This window comes from Balaenoptera physalus (genome assembly GCF_965194825.1).
Source record: "Balaenoptera physalus genome assembly, chromosome: 2".
Taxonomy (NCBI): Eukaryota; Metazoa; Chordata; class Mammalia; order Artiodactyla; family Balaenopteridae; genus Balaenoptera; species Balaenoptera physalus.
In genome coordinates, this window is record NC_138883.1 from 127,832,606 (window position 1) to 127,854,685 (window position 22,080).

The window sequence follows — 22,080 nt, forward strand, 5'->3', positions numbered from 1 at the left end:
TAGATGCAAAAATCCTCAACAAAATACTAGCAAACTGAATCCAACAACACATTAAAAGGATCATACACCATGGCCAACTGGGATTTATCCCAAAGATGCAAGGATTGTCCTATACATATAAATCGATCAATGTGATATACCATATTAACAAATTGAAGGAGAAAAACCATATGATAATCTCAATAGATGCAGAAAAAGCTTGACAAAATTCAACACCCATTTAAGATTAACACTCTCCAGAAAGTGGGCATAGAGGGAACTTACCTCAATATAATAAAATCCATATATGACAAACACACAGCAAACATTATTCTCAGTGGTGAATAACTGAAAGCATTTCTTTTAAAATCAGGAACAAGAAAATGGTGCCCACTTTTGCCACTATTATTCAACATAGTTTTGTAAGCCCTAGCCATGGCATTCAAAGAAGAAAAAGGAATCCAAATTTGTAAAGAAAAGTAAAACTGTCACTTTTGGCAGATGACATGATACTATGCATAGAAAATCCTAACGATGTCCCCAGAAAACTACTAGAGCTAATCAATGAATTTAGTAAAGTTACAGGATACAAAATTAATACACATAAATCTCTTGCATTCCTATACACTAATAATGAAAAATCAAAAAGAGAAATTAAGGAAACAATCCCATTTACCATTGCAACAAAAAGAATAAAATACCTAGGAATAATCCTACCTATGGAGGCCAAAGACCTGTACGCAGAAAACTATAAGATACTGATGAAAGAAATCAAAGACGACACAAACAGATGGAGAGATATACCATGTTCTTGGATGGGAAGAATCAATATTGTGAAAATGGCTATACTACCCAAAGCAATTTATAGATTCAATGCAATCCCTGTCAAATTACCAATGGCATTTTTCACCAAACTAGAACAAAAAATTTTACAATTTGTATGGAAACACAAAGGACCTTGGGTAGCAAAAGTAATCTTGAGAAAAACAAAATGAAGCTGGAGGAATCAGGCTCCCTGACTTCAGACTATACTACAGGGCTACAGTAATCAAGATGGTATGGCACTGGCACAAAAACAGAAATGTAGATCAATGGAACAGGATAGAAAGCCCAGAGATAAACCCACACACCTATGGTCACCTAATCTATGACAAAGGAGGCTAGAATATGCAATGGAGCAAAGACAGCCTCTTCAATAAGTGGTGCTGGAAACTGGACAGCTACATGTAGAAGAATGAAATTAGAACACTCCCTAACACCATACACAGAAATAAACTTAAAATGGATTAAAGATCTAAATGTAAGGCCAGACACTATCAAACTCTTAGAGGAAAACATAGGCAGAACACTCTTTGACATAAATTGCAACAATATCATTTTTGATCCACTTCCTAGAGTAATGAGAATAAAAACAAAAATAAACAAAAGGGACCTAATGAAACTTAAAAGCTTTTGCACAGCAAAAGAAACCATAAACAAGACGAAAAGACCACCCTCAGAATGGGAGAAATTATTTGCAAATGAAGCAACAGAAAAAGGGTTAATCTCCATAATATACATGCTCATGCAGGTCAGTATCAAAAAACCCAAACAACCCAGTCAAAAACTGGGTGGAAAACCTAAATAGACATTTCTCCAAAGAAGACATACAGATGGCCATCAAACACATGAAAAGATGCTCAACGTCACTAATTGTTAGAGAAATGCAAATCAAATCTACAATGAGGTATCACTTGACACCATTCAGAATGGCCATCACCACAAAATGTACAAACAATAAATGCTGGAGAGGGTGTGGAGAAAAGGTAACCCTCTTACATTGTTGGTGGGTATGTAAATTGATACAGACACTATGGGGAACAGTATGGAGGTACCTTAAAATACTAAAAATAGAATTCCCATATGACCCAGCAATCCCACTCCTGGGCATATACCCAGAGAAAACCATAATTCAAAAAGATACATGCATCCCAATGTTCATTGCAGCACTATTTACAATAGCCCAGACATGGAAACAACTTAAATGTCCATCAACAGAGGAATGGATAAAGAAGATGTGGTACGTATAAACAATGGAATATTATTCAGCCATAAAAAGGGACAAAATTGGGTCATTTGCGGAGACGTGGCTGGACTTAGAGACTGTCATACAGAGTGAAGTAAGTCAGAAGGAGAAAAACAAATATCGTACATTAACGTGTATATGTGGAATCTGAAAAAAATTGGTATAGATGATCTTATTTACAAAGCAGAAATAAAGACACAGACATAGAGAACAAAAGTTTGGATACTAAGGGGGAAAAGGGAGAGTGGGATAAATTGGGAGACTGGGAATGACATATATATACTATTGATACTATGTGAAAAATAGATAACTAATGAGAACCTACTGTATAGCACAGGGAACCCTACTCAATGCTCTGTGGTGACTTAAATGGGAAGGAAATCCAAAAAAGAGGGGATATACGTATAAGTATCGCTGATTCACTTTGCTGTACAGTAGAAACTAACACAACATTGTAAAGCAACTATATTCCAATAAAATTTTTTTTAAAAAGAGAGGTATTTTTCAGTCCTTGGTGGGGCAGTTTCCTCTGATTCCCCATCTGGGGAGGTCTGACAGCAGTCTTTGGGTTATTTTTAAGACCTTGGGGGAAGGAGCTGTGTCTCCTTTTCTGGGATTTTCGTGAGTGCCATCTGTAGGCTTACGGCACTCTGGTGGGACTGATGTCAAGAAATTCTGTGAAAAACTTCAGGGTGTGGTCTATTGGAAAGTTAGTCAGCTCATTTCCTGCTGTCAGTTTTACCCGGGGCTCCTGTGGCAAATTAGGTACCTCAGGTCCAAGGGAGCCCGTGGACCTCTTCATTCAGAGTGTTCCTCTCTCTCTTGTCTTTTATTGTTCTTCTTCTGTTTTAGCCCAGGGCAAGCCGTTTTCCAATGTTCCTCCTCCTTTCAGTAAGCACGTTGCTCCTTCCCCAATGGGGGCTTACCTCTCTTCGAGTTACTTGCCGTCTGAGAATCCTATGCCTCTGACAAAAAAGTGGTGTTTCATTTTGCATTTTCTTTTTTCTGTTGTTGTTCCCTGTTGAATACTTTAAAAACAAAATCTACCAATTGAGAAGGGTTCATTCCAAATGTACCATCTAATTTTTTCAACTTTCTCCTGATATCTGAGGCACTTTGTTCCAAAAGGTCAAAACTACCATTCTAATATTTTCAGGGGCCTAGGGACCTGCATTAGTATGATGTCTGTAGGTCTGATAAATCCTTTCCAAAAATTCAGAGAGGTCTTCATTTGTTTTGCTGAATTTCTTGAATTTTGTTCAAACGCTTTTGCTTTAGTTTCCCTTTTCAAGGCCCTGCCAAGATGCACTAATAAGCAGTGCTCTATTAAGGGCCTTCTTCTCTCACTGGGGCCCCAATTTGGTTCAGCTGTAGATGCTGTCAAGTGGGCTTCAGGTGTAGAGGATCCTCCCTATAAGGTGGGTTGCCATCTTTCCAATTAAAGAAGTCTGAGAAACCTAACCAGCTGTTCATTTGCACTTAGGCCCCCTACAAGATAATGGCATAAAGGAAATTGCCCTGTCCCTGAAGTGGCTCCTGGCCAAAATTGGGTGCCCTGTTGGGTCTCAGATGGCAACACCAGACCAGACCCTGTGCTCCAGAAACTAACACAGGATTCTCTAATTGATCCCTATAAGCAGGGGAAGTCCTGAGCCACAGTGTCAGGAATTGGGGCTGGATAAGAATGGAAGGTGGAAGGGTGGATATATTGGCATTATCGCCAGAGTGGCTGGGACAGCTGGCTCAGCCAGAGGAGTTAAAATTTGAAGCAACATATCCTCACTCTCATTCTTTTCCTTTTCTTATTTTCTCTGATAATAGTACAAATGCTTGCATGTAAAGGATTTCATCATTCTTCCCTGCTTTTTTCACAGAATAGCTATAGAGTCATTCAAAAGCCACTGTAAAACCATAGATAACAATTGATCATCTAACCATTAAAAGGATGCCTTTTTGCTTTGGCATCAATCAACTGGGATTATGATGCAGTTGAATAGAAACTTGATTACTGCTGTGACAAACAGTTTAAGATAATTACTAAAATTATGCCTGATACCATTTACCAAGATATACCAGAATTTTAGGAGTTCTGTAGAATATGTGTATTAATAAGGTTTACCCCTGTGACACAATCTAAGAAGATTTATCATCACTCATTTGACAATGCCTCCACCAAATAAGCCCAATTAGTTTAATATTCCTCTCTGAGATGGAGAGAAAACAAATAATTTGAGGTGTTCCAGGACCCTCTGGAAAACCCCAAAGTTAGCCAGAGTTCAAATGAACCCCACTTTGAACTTGATCTTTGGGAAGTTTGTCAAAAATATCAAAAAGTTTTAACCAGTGATAATGAAAGATCTCAGTGGCAAATAGAGATCACTTAATCAAAGAACCTCACAATCTGTTACCAAAAGCAGTTCAATATTTTAAGAAAACTTTATCCTCTTATAGAACCAAATTCAGGTTTTATATCACTTTACCTTTAAGATTTATTTTCTTAATTAAGTTCAGTCTTATCTTAAAACTTAGTTTAGTTTCGAGTTATGAAAATCTGGAGAGACTATTCTAGGTAGACATTCCCAAAACATTATTCCCATAGAGGTTACCCCAAAACTCTTTACTTCATTTACCTCCATTTTATTTACCTAAAAGCCTTGTCACATTGTTATTTTCCTTGCTAACAAACTTTGTAACAAGTATAAGGTGTTATTTGATTTCTAGTAAACCCAGGTACAATGAAAGTATTATACTTAAAGTTGTTGACTCTAAAGATCTATCTGTATCAAACCCACAAGCTTAAGTTAACTAACACCAGGTATTAATTCAATACTGCGTTTTTCCTAAATCATGTGAACCTTAAATCCAGCCAGTTTCTTTTATATTTGAGTATTTATATGAGCAATTTCCTTAAGCCAATTAAATAGAGCTCTTTTAATTTTGGCAATGCCACACATCTATAACACATGTACAAACACACAAACAAACACAGGGACCTCATAGTTCCTATTCCAAAATTTTAGACATGAGTCAGGTACGACAATATAAAACCCATCAGTTAGAAAAGAGGTTGGATTCAAATTGGGCTCCTGGCAGATGGGACAAATCAAGGTCACCTGTCTACATAGCTAAATCCTTATACCAATGTATATGGAGAAGACTCTTCTATTTCTATTTGTAGCTTTTGGTGATTTTAGGAACCAAGTGGAACCTTTCTCTTCCTTGGATAAGAACAGATTGTTTTTTTCCTGTTCCTTTCCTCCATTTGATATCAGTAAAAGTTTTAAGTATCACAAAACTGATTTGGCTGTAAATGGAGAACTGTACCACACAAAATGAAACAAAAAACCCAAAGAACAAACAGAAAATGCTAAATAAACCTTCAAGTTTGGTCTTGGGGTTTTACATATACCAACAACACAGGAGACCATAGACAATGTAATTAACACAGCAAGAGTAGCAGTGCACAATGCACAGGGTCCCAAGATAACCCTTTCTAAACCCCCTGTGGAGATCTTAACAGGTACTCTGGCCACATATTGTTACAATAAGATATCATCTTTCTCTCACCCATGGGTTCAGAGATATAATCAGATCCCTTATCCAAAATGCACCTCAGAGGACTTTCTTTAGGGGTAGTTGAAACATTCTCCCTTTTTCAAGACAAACAAAACACAAAGAAATGCTAGCATCCAAAGAAACAAACAAACTGGTTCACAAATTGGGTGGAAGTCCAACAACTCTTTCTGCTCTCCAACAGGGTACCCCACTCAAATACAAAACAAATTGGCTTATTCTGTAGAAAAGGCCCCAGATGGAGAGGAAATAAAGTTCCTGGCTGTTCACACTGGAGCAACTTACCCTACTATATGGAGCCTGTTGGCTCCCAAAAGTTGATTCCTTGCTCCAACTGCCAAGCACTGGGGCAGCCAGTGCCACTTCAGGGAATTTTGGAGGGCAAATCCTCAGGACAAATGGTCCTGGCAGCTCCTTGTGCCTTACCTGAAAATTCCCCAACTGGGGCTGCCTGGCCATGAGCAGCAAGGCTCCTGGCTAGTTCGCCAAAATTTGTTACTGAGTCTAAGCTTGTACTGCTTGCCACATGACAGGCCAATAATGGAGAGACGAGTTGTTGGGGCAAGGAATAATGGCTTTATTTGGAAAACCAGCTAATTGAGAAGATGGTGAGCACATGTCCCAAAGAGCCATCTTGACTAAGTTAGAATTCAGGCTCCTTTCATACCAAAAGAGGAGAGAGTAAAGTCAAACACATCCTGGTTGCCATCAGCCTTCAGAGGGGAGGTGTGAATTTCTTCCTCCCTGTAGTCATTCACAGGTGGGTCTGGTCAGGATGTTTCCTGTGAGCTAAACAAAGGTATTTTAGCTTAATGGTCATTACCTGGGAGGCAGGGTTCCCAGAGATGGACCATTATGTATAATTTAAGCTTATAGGCAACATCCCTTTAGTGACTAACTTGTAATAGAATACAAAAGTTTCTTCCCAATTACAATATCTCACTCTTTTCCAGCAAGAACACAACTCAGGCATTAGTGCAGAAACTCCCCACTTTCAAAAGGACATTGCTTTCCCCCTGGCAAATGGGATTCCCGATCCCAAGTTAAAGCAGTGTCTGAGAGGAGGCATGCACACTCTGTGGGTCAAATTATTTTGTTTTTGTTCCTCTTCTTACAAGCTTGCAGTCCCATACCTTGGGTGTCACAGGAACAGCTGTATGGATAGTGTTCCCTTGAGCCATAGGTCTGCTCATAGAACCCTTAAGCAGCTCCAGGCTTTTTAGCAATGTGTCATACTTGTGGATTTTTGTATTTGTGATCTTCCCAAGGTCTAGTGTCAAGTTGTTAGGAGACACTTGTCCTAGACTTTCAGGGCATATTGGAGAGATCACTGCACTCAGAGGCAGACTGCTTCTCTCCTGAGGTAGCTGGGTCACTGGGAAAATCCTCTCAGAGTGCCTGTGTCAGTTGCTGCATCCATCAAATGAATGAGTTATATCAAAAAGCTCTTAATATCATGTATTTCTACAGTTCTACTGTGTATTAAAGATTTGTACTCTGTTAGACAGACTCATGCAGGAACCAAAAGTGTACACACAACCATGTCTTCCCTTTCACTTCTCTCTATGCTTATATGTGTGTCTGAGTGTGTTTATATGTAAATATGTGAGGGAAAAATTGATAGGGTATAGATGAAAATGTTCGCCATAGTTATTCCAGGAGGTAGGATTATGGATAATTTAAATTTTCTTCTGCATACTTTACCAAGTCTTCAAAATGCTGCACAATCTGAATGTATCACACTTATAATTGGGAAAAATAAATGTTATTAGAAGTAATATAGCCTCTTCAACAAGTGGTGCTGGGAAAACTGGACAGCTACATGTAAAAGAATGAAATTAGAACACTCCCTAATACCATACACAAAAATAAACTCAAAATGGATTAAAGATCTAAATGTAAGGCCAGACACTATAAAACTCTTAGAGGAAAACATAGGCAGAACACTCTATGACATAAATCACAACAAGATCCTTTTTGACCCACCTCCTAGAGAAATGGAAATAAAAACAAAAATAAACAAATGGGACCTAATGAAACTTAAAAGCTTTTGCACAGCAAAGGAAACCATAAACAAGACAAAAAGACAGCCCTCATAATGGGAGAAAATATTTGCAAATGAAGCAACTGACAAAGGATTAATCTCCAAGATTTACAAGCAGCTCATGCAGCTCAATAACAAAAAAACAAAAAACCCAATCCAAAAATGGGCAGAAGACCTAAATAGACATTTCTCCAAAGAAGATATACAGATTGCCAACAGACACATGAAAGAACGCTCAACATCATTAATCATTAGAGAAATGCAAATCAAAACTACAATGAAATATCATCTCACACTGGTCAGAATGGCCATCATCAAAAAATCTAGAAACAATACATGCTGGAGAGGGTGTGGAGGAAAGGGAACACTCTTGTACAGTTGGTGGGAATGTAAATTGATACAGCCACTATGGAGAACAGTATGGAGGTTCCCTAAAAAACTAAAAATAGAGCTACCATATGACCCAGCAATCCCACTACTGGGCATATACCCTGAGAAAACCATAATTCAAAAAGAGTCATGTACCAAAATGTTCGTTGCAGCTGTATTTACAATAGCCAGGACATGGAAGCAACGTAAGTGTCCATCAACAGATGAATGGATAAAGAAGATGTGGCACATATATACAATGGAATATTACTCAGCCATAAAAAGAAGTGAAATGGTGTTATTTGTAGTGAGGTGGATGGAGTTAGAGTCTGTCATACAGAGTGAAGTAAGCCAGAAAGAGAAAAACAAATACCATATGCTAACACATATATATGGAACCAAAAAAAAAAAAAAAAGGTTCTGAAGAACCTAGGGGCAGGACAGGAATAAAGATGCAGACGTAGAACATGGACTTGAGGACATGGGGAGGGGGAAGGGTAAGCTGGGACGAAGTGACAGAGTGGCATGGACATATATACACTACCAAATGTAAAATAGATAGCTAGTGGGAAGCAGCTGCATAGCACAGGGAGATCAGCTAGGTGCTTTGTGACCACCTAGAGGGGTGGGATAAGGAGGGTGAGAGGGAGACGCAAGAGGGAGGGGATATGGGGATATATGTATATGTATGGCTGATTCACTTTGTTATACAGCGGAAACTAACACCATTGTAAAGCAATTATACTCCAATAAAGATGTTAAAAAAAAACAAAAAAGAAGTAATATTCACCTCATCATTTTGTAGAGGACATATACCCGTGTTACACACATGCAAAAATAGACTGCCTCTGCAACCCATACTCACTGAAGGAATGAGCGCACAGAGCTTGCATTCTGTGGGTCTGTGCTTTCTTGCAGTGCTCTTCTGTCTGCCGGGAAAATAGAAGCTATTTTCAAACACCCTCAACTGTCTCTGATTACGTTGGTAATTTTATTACTCAAAGACGATTGAAGCTGCCCTTTCCAGAAGAAGAGGGAAGAGGGGCGGGTTAGAAGAGGAAGAGTTTTCCAAGTGTGTTGGGGAAGCAAGAAAGCTAAGAGGCAAAGGCTGGATATCCAGACCCCCTGGGGGTAAATCATCCCCTATTTGAGGAGTGCGGTGTCCAGTTTACACTTATACCACCTCCTCTGCAAAACAAAACATTTTTCAACATCCTGAATGCAGTTTAAACCTTGCTTTTTGTCTTCTGTGCAACATAAAAAGAGGCAGAAAACAATTTGGGGTATTGCTTCCCTTTGGTAATTCATCGCTGCATTTGATGTGGCACGGAGGCGTTCTGGGACAGTATCGAGTAGTTATGACCATCTGTCTAGTTGTAAATATCTATTTTTCATCATTGAGAGTGACTGTGGCCCCATATCACCTGTGTCGTCCTTCCCTCTTCTGTTCCATTAGACTGCATCCTTCATGGTGAGTGACACCGGTTTTAAAAGAAAAGCCTTGTGAATATAAGTTTTGCATCAACAAAATGTCTTCTACTGCATCTTTGGGAATGGAATTGTACTTACCAACAGTCTGAAGAGTTTTTGGTCAGTTCATATCCTTGTCCTTTCTTGTCTTAGAGATGAAAGTAGCGGATTTGATGAAATTTTAAGGCTCATGATAATTGGTATAAAGGAAGAAGCTGAAACCTGTTTCTGGTTGGTCCTGAACCAGCTGTGACCCTAGCGTCATCCTGGGAAGCCAGGGATGGAGTGAACTGGCAGGATCTGTTTATTTAGTAAATAGGAATCTTTGAAATAAAGCAGTGAAGTAAATGTCTCAATGATAAATGGCCATATTTTATTCTGAGTTTAGAAAAAGAGAACTACCCAATTAAGGTTTCTTTGTGTTCAGATAGTTGCTCAGTCTCCCACTGTCTGGCTGAGACCAGCTTCACTTTGCAAATGCAAATGGAGGCTGCAAGGCCCTTTCCCACCTAAGGACCTCCGGAGGCACTGGAGAATCCGCTTGGCTGCTATGTTCTAATTTTTCTTCATCTGACTAACTTGAAAGATGTCTAATCTTGCATTCAGTGTCTGTGTTGTTTTTCAAAATCTGGGCTCCCTTGTATCCTAGGCAACCATTTAGAGCAGAGGTACTCCAAAGTAGGAGGCTGCTTGTGTATTTTTGTCACAATCCCTACTCCCAACTAGTAGTAACTATTTTGGTTTTGTCGTTTTGACCCTTTGGGTCAAAGCTGCCATTAGCAGTGGCATTTGGTGGCACTGCCTTGGGCTTAGAGGCCAGGTAGAGAACAGGTCTGTGCTTTTACCACCTGCACCTTCCCTGGCCTCTTTTCTCTTAGTTCAGTCTGCTTGGACAGAATTGTGGAGAGGCGAGGAATGAGGAGGGACAGTGCTAATTATACAGTTACTAATACATGGCCCAGTCCTGCTTTTTATCTTTGCTGGTGAATGCACTGATGATGCTGCAAACTTGATTGTTCTTAGGGAAGCCTGTTTACCAGTCCTGATTTTGTGCTGTAGCTTGATAAATCTCTGATTTTCAGCACCATGTCCAGAAACATGATTGCTTTTCATTTACCGGTGTCAACTTTAAAAAAATGCACAACATGAGAGTTGCGAGTTAAGTTTTATTTGGGGCAAAATGAGGACTATAGTCCAGGAGACAGCATTTCAGATAGCTCTGAGAAACTGTTCCAAAGAGGTAGTGGGGGAGGTCAGTATATATGTGATTTTGGTGAAGGGGGAGTACCTGCAATCAAGCACATATTTTTTGCGGAAGATTTCTGCTAGTCTTGTGAAGGTTACTGCTAGTCATGAGGAGCAGATGTCACCATGAAGGATTTTAGTGCTTTTCTAGATATGAGGAGATACAAGAATCGGGCTCATAAAATCAGCTCCTGAAAATATCTCACTATCTGAAGGCCTGTTCTGCCAGTTTTTTCCAGAGCACAGAGTGCCTCATTTCTGCTCTCCATCTGAACTCCTTTCAGGGGGATGTTGAAAGTCAGCAGCTGCAGTAGCACATGATTTAATCCTTGTAGAGGTAGATGGCAAGTGCCAATGGCAAGTGCCAGTTTGTAGTTGATACCAGGCAGTGTGCTAACTGTGGGAGTGCCAGGACAAACATATTACACGTCACTGGGATCTCTCTCTTTCTGGGTTTAGTGCGGTGAGAGTGGGTTCTTCCTCTCAGCAGTAAAGCAGTACCCATTCTAAGTATGCTGAAGACCTGTTTTCTGGAGATGTCAAAATTATATTTGTAGTCAGATATGGATATTTACTCTGAATTTTAGTTGTTAAGGTGTCACCATGTTAAAGTCTATCTTAGAGCTTGAACATTCTATTCAGGAGCTCTAGAATAAGTTTTTTTTTTTTTATATTTATTTATTTATTTATTTTGGCTGTGCTGGGTCTTAGTTGTGGCACGCAGGATCTTCGTTGCAGCATGTGAGATCTTTAGTTGTGGCATGTGGGATCTTTTTTTTTTTAAGTTGCGGCATGCATGCAGGATCTAGTTCCTCAACCAGGGTTTGAACCTGGGCACCCTGCATTGAGAGCACAGTCTTAACCACTGGACCACCAGAGAAGTCCCTAGAATAAGTTTTCTGGTGAACTGCAATTACTTTTCTCTTTCAAAGTTGTGGGAATAAGGAAAAATAGTCTTGACACCTCTCAAGCTGTACCAATTCATTCAAATAAAACCTCACAGAGTTTTCTCTGCCCATTGGCCAGCCTCAGGGCACAGACAAGAAATCGGGTGACATCTAATATCAGGACAATATTTAAGCCATATGCAAAGCTGGATCTCGGTTAATACAACCTTGCTTTTCTCATCCTACCCTTAGAATTGAGAGCCTATTACAGCACCTTGTCTCTAGTTTTTCTGTCTGCGATGACAGAAAAACTCTCCTTGTCTATGTCCTGGAAAGCTAGATACTTTCCTTGTAAGCCTTCTCGTGATCTGAAGACTCTTATCTGTAAGAAAATGCATTATTTGTTTTTCATTTTATAAATGGGATTCCTTTCCCCAATCCATTTTCTAATATTGTGAAGTAGATTAAGTTTGTCTTCAGCATCTTATCACCTTCTCTTGAAGCACCGTTAGTATTCTAGAAAACTCATTCACAGCCAGCTAGTGATTCATCTTATTTTAGGATTCTACAAGGCACTCAGAATAGACCAAAGTATCACCTCTCTCAGGGGACATGCTCATCAATTCCCAGGGAGAGTTTTACCCTGTGGGGTGGAAAATGTGGACTTCTGGTGGGTGGTTAGCCATCTCTGCAACAATCCACCCCTCTAGTCACCAAATAATTTTTGAAATAGAACAAACACATTCACCACTGTCCTAATCAGACAACCACATTCCTGTCAAGGACCGCATCCAGCTTAACATGCGAGGTGTTTGGGCAGTTTGTCTAGTCTGGTGTGACTCCTTGGGTCCAGAGATTTATGAGCCCTGCAGTGTCCCTGCACACAGCCATCCATACATGGTTGAGAAGCAGAGACAGAACCATCTCATAAAAACATGCTTCAGGAGAAGAGAAGAAAGGGTGCACACAACCCACACAACCTTCAAGAATCCAGCCTCAAGAGGTCCCACCTGGAAGATGCAGAATCTCTGCCCTGGCAAAGGGGGAAGCCCGTGACATCTGTTCTGCCTTCTGACATTCTGCCTTGTCCATGGTCCACCAAGACCTCAAGCCAGGTGGATATCAGCAGGGTGCCTTCCTTGAGGGTAGTACGGCATGTGTTTTTGCTACATGGTGGCTACATTGACCATATGAAACAAACTTGGTTGTTAAGCTTATTTTAAAGACAACAGTGTCACCTGATCATCTATGAAGTCCTGAGTCCCCATGTTTGACTGAAATTTATTATTTTTTTTTAAAGGGAAAAAGAAGTGAAAAAGTTTTATTTATTTATTTATTAAATTTTTTTCATCTGCTTTTATTAAGATGTAATTGACCTACAGCACTGCATAAATTTAAGGTGTACCGCATAATGATTTGACTTACATACATCATGAAATGATTATCACAGTAAGGTTAGTGAACATCCATCATCTCATTGAGATTCAAAACAAAGAAATAGAAAAAAATTTTTCCTTGTGATGAGAACTCTCTTAGAAACTTTCATATAAAACATACAACAATGCTAATTATATTTATGTTGCATATTACATCACTAGTAGTTATTTTTTCTTATAACTGGAAGTTTGTATCTTTTGATCACCTTTATCCAATTCCCTCTATCCCATCCCCTGCATCTGGTAACTACTAATCTGATCCTTTATTCTATGAGTTTGTTTGTTTGTTTCTTTGGAGTATAACTGACCTACAACACTATGTTCGTTCCTGTTACACAACATAGTGATTTGATATTTCTGTACGTTTAATAATGCTCATCATGATACGTCTAGTTATGTCATCATACAAAGGTATTATATAGTTACTATGTACCCCACACAGTACATACATAGCAATCTATGTATATGTGATTATTTTAAGTTGCTGGTCTCTAAGTTCCAATGCATTTTAATAACACTGCATTTTTTTCTGCCTTCCCATGTTTACTGTTTTTGACATCATATTTTACATCTTTTGTTTTGTGTTTCCCTTAACTACTTATTGTGGACATAGATGATTTTGCTGCTTTTCCCTTTTAACCTTCCTACTAGCTTTATAAATGGCGGATTTACTACCTTTACTGTTTATTTGCTTTTACCAATGAGATTCTTACTTTTGTAGTTTTCATATTTCTTGTTGTGGCCTTTTCTTTTTTGCATAGCGACGTCCCTTTAACATGTCTTGTAAAGCTTGTTAGGTGGTACCGAACTCTTTTAGCTTTTGTTTGTCTGTAAAACTTTTGATTTCTCCATCAAATCTGAATGAAAGCCTTGCCAGGTAGAGTATTCTTGGTTGTAGGTTCTTCCTTTTCATCACTTTAAATATATCATGCCACTCCTTTCTGGTTTGCAGAGTTTCTGCTGAAAAATCAACTTATAGCCTTATGGGAGTTTCCTTGTATGTAATTTCCATTGCTGCTTTTAATATTCTCTCTTTATCTTTAATTTTTGTCATTTTAATTACTCTGTGTCTTGGTGTGGTCCTCTTTGGGTTGATCCTGTTTGAGACTCTCTGTGCTTCCTGGATCTGGATGTCTGTTTCCTTTACCAGTGTAAGGAAGTTTTCAGCTATTATGTCTTCAAATGTGTTCTTTGCCCCTTCCCTCTCTCTCTCTCTTTTCCTTCTGAGGACCCCTATAATGTGAATGATAGTACACTTGATGTTGTCCTGGAGGTTTCTTAAACTGTCCTCACTTATTTTTATTCTTTTTTCCTCTTTCTGTTCAGCTTGAGTGATTTCCACTACTCTGACTTCCAGCTCACAGGTCCATTCCTCTGTATCATTTAATCTATTGTTGATTTCTTCTGGTATATTTCTCATTTTAGTTATTGTATTCTTCAGCTCTGTTTGGTTCTCCTTTATATTTTCTAACTCTTTGTTAAAAATTTCTGACTTCATCCATTCTTCACCCAAGTTCTTTGATCATCTTTACAGTCATTACCTTGAACTCTTTCTTGGGTAGATTGCCTATCTCCACTTCACTTAGTTTTTCTGCTGGATTTTTTTTTTCTTGTTTCTTTATTTAGAGCATGTCCCTGGTTCATTCCTGGGCGTAGCTGGGTCCTGGGGTCTCTGGCTATAGTGCCCTGGCTGTCCTGCCTGTGACAGCCTGCTGCTGGGTGCTGCTGGATCCCAGTATGGTTGGTCTTAGAGCTGCTGTTGGCCTGCTGGTGGGTGGGGCTGTTGCCCAGGAGGTCCTAGGGCTGGTGCTGGCTTGCTGGTGTTTAAGACTGGTCCTAGGGCTAGTGCTGACACACTGCTGTGTGGGGCCAGTTCCTGGGCCCTCTGGTGGGCAGGGCCAGGCCCTGAGGCAGCTTGTGGGCTCAGGGGGTCTTAGGGCAGCAGGCCTGCTGATGGGTGGGGCTGTGGCTCTGCCCCGCTAGTTGCTTGGCCTGAGGCATCCCAGTACTTGTGCTTAGAGGCTGGTGGGTGGTGCTGGCTACCAGCACTAATAAGCTAGAGGGAGGATTCCAAAATGGCACTTGCCAACATCAGTGTCCATGTGGTAGAACGATCTCCCCACAGTAGCTGTCACCAGTGTCTATGTCCCCAGGATAAGCTCCAGTTGCCTCCTGCCTCTCCTGGAGATTCTGCAAGATCAGCAGGTGGGTCTGACCTAGGCTTCTTTCAAATTACTGCTCTACCCTAGGTCCTAGGGCATGTGAGACTTTGTGTGCACCCTTTAAGAGTGAGTCTTTATTTCCCACAGCCCTCTGGCTCTTCTGAAGTTAAGCCCCTCTGGCCTTCAAAGCCTAATGCTCTGGGGGCTTGTCTTCCTGGCATAAGACCCCAGGCTGGGGAGCCCCATGTGGGGCTTGGACCCCTCACTTCTTGGGGAGCACCTCTGCAATTGTGATTATCCTTCTGTTGGTGGGTCACCCACCTGGGGGTATGGGTCTTGATTATACCCCGATTCCACTCCCCTACCTGTCTTGTTGTGGTTCATTCTATGTATCTTTAGTTGTGGGAAGTCTTTTCTGCTAGTGTTCAGGTTGTTCTCTGTTAATAGCTATAATTTTGATGTGCCTGTGGGAGGAGGTGAGCTCAGGGTCTTCCAACTAATATTATTTCTTGATAGCTTTTTAATTGAGATATAATTGACATATAACATTTTATTAGTTTCAGGTGTACAACATGATGATTTGATATTTGTATATATTGTGTAATGACCACCACAGTAAGTCTAACTAGCATTTGTCACCACACATAGTTACAATTTTTTTTTCTTGCAATGAGAACCTTTAAGATCTACTCTCTAATCAACTTTCAAATATACGATACTGTTAACTATAGTCACCTTGCTGTACCTTCCATCCCCAGGGGCTGAGAATTCTGAATGGAATTTTGTTGTTCAACATCTTTTATGGTTTTATTTCATATTATTGACTTCAGAAGCTGTCAATTTCATCTCCATAAAGGCTCTAAATTTCTGGATTCTCTTTCTTTCTACCATTTATTTCTGGTTTTTCACAAGTTAATATTTGACTGAGCTCAGTTTGTTCTTATACCTCGTCAATTAGTTCACTGTATAATTATATTAGCACACACTCAGTTATGAAGAACAATATATATATATATTTAAAAAAATTTTTTTATATTATATACTCTGAGGGACAGGAGTCCAGGCATGACTTGGCTGGGCTGTCTGCAGGGCTTTCTTATCTTGTCCTGAATGAGGAAGGCTCCACTTCCAAGCTCTTGTGGTTATAGTTCATACGCAGTTGAACTGAGGGCCTCAGTTTGTTACGGTGGCCGGAGACTGCCGTCAGCCCCTGCTGCAAAGGACCCATCCAGTGTGGCTGTTTGCTCCATCAGAGCCAGCAAAGGAGAGAGTCTTAGCGAGATGTACATTACGGGAGTGATATCTAGTCACTTTACTGTATGTTCTTTGTTAGAAGCAAGTCACAGATGCTGCTTATACTCTGGGACAAGGGATTACACAAGGGCTTGAGACTAGGAAGTGAGATAATTTTGGGCCATCCTGGAGTCTCTATTGAGAATCTTCCATTTGTGAATGTAACACTTACTCTGTACAACAAAGCTTAAGGCACCTGTTGAAATTCAGATCAATTAGTAACCTGATACTGAGTGATACAGCAAGGGATGAAATTTAGTGTGTAACACACTTAGTGTTGTGTGTGTGTATACATGTGTGCTTGTGGGGGTGGGTGGGTGGGTAAATGGAAGGGACAGGTGGAAGGTGGAAGAGACTAGAAGGTAGAGCTGAAGAGATGGGTTGGAAGTGGTTGGTAAAGGACATGAATGTCACACTGATGCTTCATTCTGAAGTTCCAGGAGGAGCTGTTGTGTTTGAAAGTCTGAAAGGCTATCTGCACCCTTCAAGTAGTTTTCAGTAATAATCATATCATACCTAACAACTTATGCTCAAAGTTGATATTAGGAAAAGATAATTTTACTGATACCAGTGTGTGAATCTTAAATTATCAACTTCAAGTTAAATCAAACATAATTTTTAAAATAATTTTTGAAACTTTGGTTGCCTATTTTGATTATCATTTCTTCTCATTTGTTTAGAGTAATAACACTGGCTACTAGTAGCACTTGAGGTTATGTGAAAACTATTTCACAGAAAGACTACCTTCTCTTATTGAGCAAAATATCTTAGAAGTATTTAGTGGGATAGGTTTTGTTACTTTAAAGGCATATTCAACTTTGAAAACATTTTACTTGCAAATGTAAGTACATGGGTTTTGCCTTGATTGAGCTGCATTATAGATTCCTGAGGAAAGAAACTGAATTTTGTTTTTTTGACTGCCCAGCCCCAAGGATAGTGCCCACCACAGAGAAGGAGCTCAGTGCTGACTTTTAGAAAAAAATGAGTTATATAATTCATCCTCAACCAAGTGCAAAATTGAAGGCAGCGCCTAGGAGATGACAGCTTTGGGCAGCCAGTGGAGAGTTCTTACTATGGTGTTTGTACAAGAAATCCCTTCTACCCTCTTGAGTAATTCATTGCAGATGAAAGAGTCAAACGATTCAAAATGCAGAGGGTAAGCTGGTAGCGATGTTCAAAGTTATATAGTTAGAATAATTTTTTAAAGTCATATGATAGGGAAATGTGATCTTTGCTATTCAAAGAATTTACAAGTCATTTTGTTGACCTTAATTTTCTATGAGAGAGCCAGGTTGGCTTCCTGGTGGAGGTGATATTTGTGCTGGAAAGATAAGTACCTTGTCTGTCAGACAGTGAGAGATGCAAAGGATTCCAGTCTAGGGGAACCATAGTGTGAAGGTCCTGATGCAGGTGATTGTCACCCAGATACATGTGTGTCTCGTCTACCATCTTCCAGTCCCTTCAAGAATGAAATGAAACTCAGAGTCTTTTAGTGTTTATTTAGCATGTAGAGTTTCTGCACTGAATGTCATGGGCATTTTTATTTTTAAGGGCTTATTCCCAGTCCTGAGCTTGCTAGTCTTAAACCCTGGATGCCCTTCTTGTGGGCCCTGTACATGTTTCCTTCTGTTTTGGTTTCACAGGGATGCTGGCACCACAGCACTTTGCATTTATTGGTTCAGAGTGTTAGCATTGGATGGGTCTTGTAGGTGATCTCACCTAGCCCTTCCATGGGAGACTGAAGAACAGCTCCACAAAAGATATCCACATCCAATCCCTGGGTCCTGTGAATGTCACCTTATTTGTAAAAGGGCCTGTGGCTATGGGATTAATTTATCAATCCTGAGATGAGGTCATCCTGGATTATCGAGGGGGGGCTCCTAAATCCAATGAGAAGTGTCCTTATAAAAGAGAAGCAGAGGGAGGTTTGAGACAGACAGAGGGAGAAGATGGTGTGAAGAGGGAAGCAGAGATTGAGGTGTTGTGGCCACAAGCCATGGAATGTGGCAGCTACCAGAAGCTGGAAGAGGCAAGGAAGGATTCTCCCCTAGAGCCTCTGGAGCGAGTGAGGCCCTGCCAACACCTGGATTTCAGACTTCTGACCTCCAGAACTGTGAGAGAAAAAATTTCTGCTGCTTTAAGCCACCAAGTTTGTGGTATTTTGTTAAGTCAGCCACAAGAAGCTTCCTTATTGACAAATGACAAAATTGATTTCAGTGTGTTCAGATGACCTGCCCCCATGGGTAGCCCTTATGTAGAGTTTGTATTCTGAAATTCTGCCAGGGTTTTATACCTGTGGTATTTGTCTTCCTCTGCCATTTTCCAGAACAGACTATCCAATGAGGCTGAGCACTGGCAGTTTTAGCCGGATGGTGGCCGGCTGTTAGCAAAACAGCCTCGCCTGAGAGATGCGGTTTCACGAAAGTACTATGCATTTCCAGCCTCACAGGGCAGTTGCTGTGTTGCCGCTGTGTTTATGGTACACGTTTCATCAGCCATGCAGTTCCAATTGTGCGAGTATTGTGCTATTTCACAAGGGCTTTCTTCTAATGGGAATTGGGACGAAAAGACCCATATGTTCCCAAGGGCTTGCACAGCCACACGCCAGCTCTTTAAACTCCTTCGAGCCCTGCTGGATTTTCCAGGGCAGCTGCTCTCTCATTCTCTCATTTTTCTTCTATTCCGTTCTATTCTGGGGTGCATTAATTTTAGAAATGCGAAGACAAATAGGGATTAATTTGCAGATGCCCCTTATGGCTCAATGGATTGTTTCCTGCGCTGACCTTTGCGGGCAAGTGGCAGCCAGAGGAACACGAGCATCTTCCTTGCCTTCTCCACAAGGCCTCCTCCCTGTAGCCTTGTCAGCTTCCTGAATACTTTGAAGAAATTGGGTAAAGATGAAAGAAATGGCTTCATGAGATGGCCAGTGATTTTCCAGGCTTTGTTGTGATCAGCTGATCTCTTCTCTTGCTCAGCTGAACGTGGCTCTGGAAACCAAAGGAAGGGCTTTTTCTCTCTAGTCCTACACAGTGTTTAAGGCTGAGGCCTGTCAGAGGTAAGGCAAGCTCTAAGGTTGGATCTTCCCTGCAGCACAGTTTTGAGCATCACCACAGCCCAGCGCACACTTGTACTGTGCCCTGGCCCACATAGCAGGGGTTTCAGGTCAGGTCACATCAAGGACTTAAACATTTTACTATTTCCCCAGGCTTTCAGAGATGCTGAACACACAGAATGTGGATTTTCCTTGGGTGATGGTTAATTTTATACATCAACTTGAGTGAGCCAGAGGGTGCACAGACATTTGGTCAAACTTTATTCTAGATGTGTCTATGAGGGTATTTTTGGATGAGATTAACATTTAAATAGGTAGACAGAGTAAAAGCAGATTGTCCTCCCTAATGTGGGTGGGCTTCACCCAATCACTTGAAGGCCTGAATCAAACAAAAAGGCTGACCCTCCCTGAGTAAGAGAGACTTCGTCCTACCTGGTGGCCTTCAAGCGGGAACATCAGCATTTTTCTGCTTTTTTATTCAAACTGAAACACAGAGTCTTGATGCCTTGAGCCTGCAACCTTCAAATGAGAACGACACCATTGATTCTTCTGATGTTCAGGCCTTCAGACATGGACTGGAGCTGCACCACTGGCCCTCCTGGGTCGGCACCTTGCCTACTCACCCCCCAGATCTTGCGACTTACCAGCCTCCATTATCCCATGAGCCATTTCCTTTTAACAAATCTCACTATGTATACATCCTATTGGTTCTGTGTCTTCGGAGAACTCTGACGAAAACACCTTGTTTCATCTTATCATTTGGTGTTTTGATCATTTACTCAGTTCTTCTCACAATATTTCTAACTTGGGAAAACCAAGTTCTTAGCTCTTTATGCTGTGGGAAAAAACCCATATTTAGAAAAGGAAAAATATGCTTTGATCAAAACACATTAAGAAATCTGTAGAAGTAAAATAAAACTACAGTAGAGAAATTGGAACATGGGCCATGCGTGGGATATTGATGTGACAAAAGGAAAAGTACCTCTTCTGGAGGATGTAACTTGGCACCAGCATCACTGGGTCATTGTCCAGGGTCTCCTCATCTGGAGCTAAGGATAATCTCTAGATCAGGTGAAATGTGAGGCAATATGTCACATTTCAAAGGAGTCAAACCTATTTGGAAGAAAGGTATGTCCCTAGGAAAGACGTATCCTCTTTGAGTCATCCCAAGCCCCCCAAAGCCACAGGGTCCCTTCTTGCTACAGAAATAGTCCAGGGATAAGCATAGTCTCTCCCTGAGACTGTAATTGTCAGGATGAAATGTCTTTTGCATGATGACCTTAATACAGGTTCAATAAACATCAACTGATCTAATAAAGAGGCCTGTACTGGGTTGGATAGTGTCTCCCCAAGATTCATATCCTTCCTAGAACCTCAGAATGTGACCTTATTTGGAAATAGGATTGTAGCAGATGTAGCTAGTTAAGATGTGGTCATACTGGCATAGTAGAGTGGGCCCTAATCCAATATGACTGGGGCCTTTTATAGCAAGAGGAGAGACACAGAGATAGAGACATAAAGGGAGAAGGCCATGTGATGATGGAAGCAGAGACTGGAGTGATGTGTCTATAAGCCAAGAAGCACCAAGGTTGTTAGCAACACTGGAAGCTGTGAAATTCATGGACTGATTCTCCACTAGGGCCCTCAGAAAGAGCATGGCCAGCCAGCACCTTGATATTGGACCGTAGGCAAGATCAGGAGTGAGCACAGCCATGGCACTTTTGAGATTGGCGTGGTGAACAGCGAGGACAGTCATTAATATCCCCCATCAAAGAACTGGCAATTGCTAAAAGAAAATGCAAAGGCAAAGGTAGAGAGGCAACAGGAAAAGGCACACAAAAAACCCTGTTCTTTTACAGAGTTGAAGAACTGTTGGAAGTTAGAATGATACTTTTAAAAAATTAAGTGCAATTTAAAATTGAACGGGAGCAGGGAAGGTGTTCGGAGAAACACCTTCATTATGATTTAAGTACAAAAGCTAGAAATAGAATAAATTCAGAAAATGCTGCATAGTGTGTGTATATTGTGAGTGGGTGAGATTTCACCCAAAGATGGATTTAAATCTTGGCAAGGGCTAACAATCTATCAAGTGGCTGGGATAAAAGGGGACAAAATGGCAGTACAGCAGTCTCATGAAGAGGCCTTGTGGGAGTTGGCAGCAAACTTGTTTTCTTTGCCTATGGGCCTGCTGTTAATAAACATTATTTTAAAAATAACAAACATTTCCATCACCTTGCTTGAAAGTAAGGTAAATTGAACATACAGCCTCCAACACAGTCCCAAACAGCTCTGAGAACTGGTCCATGCCAGCCCCAGACATAGCATCATCCAAACCTTTAATGGGAAAGGATAGGTTGGGGGAGAATTAAATAAAAATCGACTCTCACCTTCTCAGGCTTACTCTTCTCTTGATTATGTTCCTAGCACAACTGTGTCCTCTCCAAATAATTCCCGGTTCACTTTCTGCATGCAGAGATTGATTTCTTAGGGGCTGGCTTTTAGCCG

General features: G+C 40.6%; 1 protein-coding gene and 1 pseudogene across 2 annotated transcripts in view; both read left to right on the forward strand.

Moving 5' to 3' along the window:
* LOC309655235 (glutaredoxin-related protein 5, mitochondrial pseudogene) overlaps window positions 1–7,994 on the forward strand; it is a 28,948-nt pseudogene extending 20,954 nt beyond the window's left edge. Inside the window, exon 1 of the transcript in view lies at window positions 1–7,994. This exon is cut by the window's left edge and continues 20,954 nt beyond it. The product of the transcript in view is annotated as a glutaredoxin-related protein 5, mitochondrial pseudogene (transcript).
* The window catches only part of GABRG3 (gamma-aminobutyric acid type A receptor subunit gamma3), a 575,951-nt gene that overhangs the window by 136,233 nt on the left and 417,638 nt on the right, over window positions 1–22,080 (forward strand). The gene's annotated exons all lie outside the window — the stretch shown is intronic.